At 43.4% G+C, this 5,122-nt stretch overlaps 1 non-coding gene across 1 annotated transcript; it reads right to left on the bottom strand.

Annotated features, from left to right (window-relative positions):
* Positions 1-4,678: 4,678 nt before the first annotated feature.
* On the bottom strand, positions 4,679-4,823 carry LOC121014538 (U4 spliceosomal RNA). The gene has a single exon (XR_005783270.1). It is a non-coding gene; the product is annotated as a U4 spliceosomal RNA (small nuclear RNA).
* Positions 4,824-5,122: the final 299 nt, after the last annotated feature.

Raw genomic sequence — 5,122 nt, 5'->3', positions numbered from 1 at the left:
GGGGTCCTCCGAAGGTCTTTCGCACAGGTTCCTGCTCGCTGCCTCGGCACAAGTTTATTACCACTTCCAGAAGGGAAGCACCTGTGGGTTTTCACTTATGGTACTTGGTTCACACTCTAACAGGTTGCGGTCAGAACAAGGCTGGATTTCACAAGGGGAGTGTTGTTAATACACAACAGGCAGGTCTCGTCTTTGTCCTCTTCGCCTCTACGTCCTTGCTGACGCCTCCTTCTCCGCCCCTTGTCCATCACATCCTGGTCATAGGATGCCCCTCCTTATTTTATTAGCTGGTGATTGTGACTCGTTGCCACTACTTTGTAACAGGCAGCAGCATCCAGACATTTCATTTCCCAGGATCCAAAAGTTGAGGCTGAAGAGTTGGCTGTTATCTTGAGAGTATTGGCTCATCTATCATCTTAAAACCTAGTGGTGTTCTGTGTAATTATTATGTATGATTAAAAAAGGCTCGCGAGTCCCTTGTGTTCTTATTACGGCCCTTCCTTTTTCCAAAGCGACCTGGGCTACTCTCCCTTCTCTGTCTCTACCTCATTCTACTCATAATATAAACACATATTTTACAAAGACCAACATATATTTGAACAAAGGAAAGGAACCATAGTGCCTTTGGATGCCATTTGGTGACAGAGGATGCCAAGCCAACAGGAGGCCATATCCAGCTACTGCCCTCGTTCGAGTGGACCTACCAGTAAGCTCCTCCCACATTTGTACCATTTTTGTATATTCTCCTGTAACAAAGGTAAAACGCTGTCAAGCCACATGACAAACCCACTGCATCCCCTGAGAGCCATTGAGAAACAAACACCTCTTTCCATGATGAACGAAATGAGTGTCCGTCCATGATCAACAAAATGAGTGTCCCTCCATGATGAACGAAATGAGTGAGGGCTACCTAGGGAGGCATCTTCACAACTTCCCACTGACGGCCATTTCACACTCCAAAGCATGGTGTCTCCCTTTACCATAAGGTACACACTTCCATCCCTCAGGCACACTTCTTAAAAATTTTTTAAGTTGATTTATTCATTTTGAGAAAGACAGCGACAGCATGAGTAGGGGAGAGGCAAAGGGAGAGGGAGAAAGAATCCTAAGCAGGCTCTGCACTGCCAGCATAGAACCTGATTCGGGGCTTGAACTCACAAAACCGTGAGATCATGACCAGAGCTGAAACCAAGGGTCAGACGCTTACCCAGCTGAGCCACCCAGGTGCGCCATCAGGCACGTTTCTTTAATTCAGGAAGAAAGGAAGACATTTTTGTCTGTTGTAGGAAGCAACGGTGTATCAAAGTAGGGGTGGTGTGTGTGCCTACAGAGGTGGATATAAAATAGACTATGAACATACTACCCTTCCAAGCAGTTAACCTGCATTCAATTCAGGACCCCTACAGCTTTGTTGGTCAGGGCTCGAGAGACTCAAACTCCTGGGTTTGGAACCGATTGGATGAGGAAGAAATTATCAGCCCTATTGTCAATAAGGCTGAATTGGAGAACGTGTCTTGTGCACTGGTCACAACGGGATCCCCTGACATGCTCTTAGGAAATTACCGGACTGATCATCCCAGAATATCTGTGTTTGTAGGGACCACCCTCTTATAGAGCGATAGAAAATCCCATAGGGGATGAGACATATGAGCTGATTTTTTACTTCCAATGTGACCAGTCTGGAAAGTAATTCCTCCTCTAACAGGGAGAAACAGAAAGGGAGTAAAACGAAAAAGAACAGATGTGTCCCTCCCATTCATTTTCCTCCAAAGGAATCCATGTTTCCTCCCCTTTAGGGAACATGAGGAATAGGAGAGAAGCATTCTCCTCTTACGTGAATAGTTGCACAGAACTTGTGTTTTAAAATCACTTTAATATACTCTAACACACAAATACAGCTTCTTGGTGGTGGTTAAACTATAGGGCAGGTAAGAATCACCTGGAGCTTATAAAAGAATAGACGCCCCCGACCTCACTACACACTTAATACCTACTCCTGGGGTCCCCCTCTTTTTTTAAAGCGAATGTAAATGTTGGAGCCTCACCCTTTAAGAATTACTGCATTGGACCATGTAAGCCAATTCTGTTTTACTGTTAAACAGACCTTCCTGAGAGCATGAATTCTGCACCGTGGAATCACAGAGGAAGTTCTATCTGACCACGGGATCCAGCTTCTGCTTCTCAGGATGTTCCTTTAGTTGCATTGGTACGTGGTCATTAACATAAAAAATAGGGAAAATTTAAATATAGAGATGATCTTAAAAGTCAGAAAAAATGTTTATTGTTCTCTAGTACTAAGTAAGCACAACATAGGAAAAATGCTTCTCTAACTAGGGACTTTGCTTTCTGTCTGAATGATCGTTATATTCAATATGTTCTGTAACATATTACAATAACACATAACTGTAGTTATTTAGAGGAGCACTCTTCGATAGGAATTTCTGTGATGACAAAAATGTATTATGTCTGTGCTTTCTAACATGGGAACCTCCAGCCACATGTGGCCATTGAGTACTTGGATGTCCACAGTCCAAGTACAGAACTGAAGTTTTAACTTCATTTCATTGTAATGTATTTAAACTTAAATGTCTGTAGCCATGTTTGACTACTGGGTGCCATATTGGATAATAAAGCCATAGAGCATGTTGTTCGAAAGGAAAATAATTTAATGCCATATGGAAATTAAGATATAAGACAGATGAACATAAGGGAAGAGGAGCAAAAATAATATAAAAACAAGGAGGGGGGCAAAACATAAGAGACTCTTAAATACAGAGAACAAACTGAGGGTTGCTGGAGGGGTTGTGGGTGGGGGGATGGGCTAAATGGGTAAGAGGCATCAAGGAAGATACTTGTTGAACACTGGGTATTATATGTAGGGGATGAATCACTGGAATCTACTCCTGAAGTCATTATTGTACTATATACTAACTAACCTGGTGTAAATTAAAAAATAAAAATAAATATAATTTTTATATATATACACAAAATTTTTAAAAAAGAGTTGAGATGGTATAGATAATATCAAAGTTCCTCACGCAACCAAGAAGTTTTTGTACGAGGGAAGAGAAATTTAATACCAAGGTCATGGTAGACAATGTGTCTTGTGTGATTCACTGACCACTGCCCTACCTGGTTGATGAAATAATTAGTGTATTTCAGGGAGCGAATCAAAGAAGCAGCTTACAGGAAAAGCGCCATGTTGTTTTTGTTCCAAATACAGGAGCCAGTGACAAACTGTGTGACGATAGCTCCTCCTTGCGGTTCGGTGATAACATTTCAGGCAAGGAAAGACAACCAGCAGAGTAAAGGAGAATACACTAATCTCCTCATAACGTTTCCCCTTCTTTCCAGAGTCTTCAAATGAAGGCGCCGCTTGTGCCAGCCTTCCAGAATTTACATTTTTTTTTTCAACGTTTATTTATTTTTGGGTCAGAGAGAGACAGAGCATGAACGGGCGAGGGGCAGAGAGAGAGGGAGACACAGAATTGGAAACAGGCTCCAGGCTCTGAGCCATCAGCCCAGAGCCCAACGCGGGGCTCGAACTCACGGACCGCGAGATCGTGACCTGGCTGAAGTCGGACGCTCAACCGACTGCGCCACCCAGGCGCCCCCAGCCTTCCAGAATTTAAATAGGCCTCTTCACACACAGGTTCTCTCACTCACTGGAGCCCACATTAGTGGGCGGAACCTGCGTGTGATTCCCCCGCCTGTGTTCTGGCTGAGGTTTTTGGATGTGGCACTTCAGGGAGTGACAGGCAACCTCAATGGACTTTACCTCAGAGGCAGCCATGAGGCAGCCTCCGAAGGTGGCTATTAACTTGAGACACTTGGCAACATACATCTCATGGTGTAAAGAGAGCAAACATATTAAATCCTCAGAACCTATTAACTGCAATACAAACACAGAAGTCTGACAGCTGTGTATCCTAAACATGGATAGTGTCATGGTGTTTTTATTTGCTTATCTGTCTGTATCTACCTATTTATTTTGTAATTCTACTAGAGAACGTGGGGAAGTAAGTTGAAGAAGGAGACACGGGCTTCCATATCAGGCAAAAGGAAATTGGTTTTCTTTATGGGGGCTTAACTGACATAAAAGAAAATGGATTGCTTTAGGGGCGCCTGGGGGGCTCAGTCGGTTAAGCATTCAATTTTGGCTCAGGTCATGATCTCATAATTCAAGGGATGGAGCCCTGCATCAGGTTCTGTGCCGACAGCTCAGAGCCTGGGGCCTGTCTCAGATTCTGTGTCTCCCTCTCTCTCTGCCCCTCTCCTCTCCTCCTGTATCTCTCTCTCTCTCTCTCTCAAAAATAAGTGAAACATTAAAAAAAAGAAAGAAAGAAAATGGATTGCTCTGAAGCATTCAGTCAGACGAGTTTTGACAATTGTGTAAAAATATGCAACCACTTGCCAAAACAAGGTAATGGACAATGTCATCAAGTCAGAAAGTTCTTTCCTGCTCCCTTCTAGTTCATGCTCCTTGCCCTAGGCTATGGCTGTACTGCTTCCTAGCCCCAGAGACCAGCCTTGTCTGTTTTCAGAGTTCAAATAAGTGGACCCCTGCACTATTTAGTTTACATGTCAGGTTCCTTGGGCTCAGGGTGGTGTTTTGTGTTTCATCCCTGTGGTTCCGTATGTCAATAATGCATCCCTTTTCATTACTGAGTAGGGTTCCATTCTATGAACAGGCCACCACTTGTGTCCCTATTCTCTTTCTGGACATTTGGGTTGCTCCCAACTTGGCACTAGTTTTTTTCAATTAGCAATAATCGCGCCTCGGATAAACCTCATTGGCTACGATACTGCCACTGCGCAAAGCTGGCACTAGTTTTTTTAAATGATGCTGTGAACAATCCTATGCAAACTTTTTGTGTGTATGGCTGTGTTTTCCAGTATATAGCTCCCATTTTTGTACATTTTGCTCCAGTAAATACATAGAAATGGTGAATTTCTGAGTTGCATGGTAAAGACATGTTCAACTTTGTAAGAAACTGCTGAAAAGTTTGCCACTGGAAGACTCCATGCCCAGGTGAATTCTGCCTGCCATTTCTTAGGTGTTCTATGCATATTCAGGACGCCAGTGCTCTGTCAGATACACGCATCACTAGGAACATTCTGC

The sequence above is a fragment of the Herpailurus yagouaroundi genome, unplaced genomic scaffold (genome assembly GCF_014898765.1).
Source record: "Herpailurus yagouaroundi ecotype Mexico unplaced genomic scaffold, PumYag 202, whole genome shotgun sequence".
Taxonomy (NCBI): domain Eukaryota; kingdom Metazoa; phylum Chordata; class Mammalia; order Carnivora; family Felidae; genus Herpailurus; species Herpailurus yagouaroundi.
The sequence above is the reverse complement of the archived record's forward strand: the minus strand, read 5'-3'. Positions and strand labels throughout refer to the sequence as shown.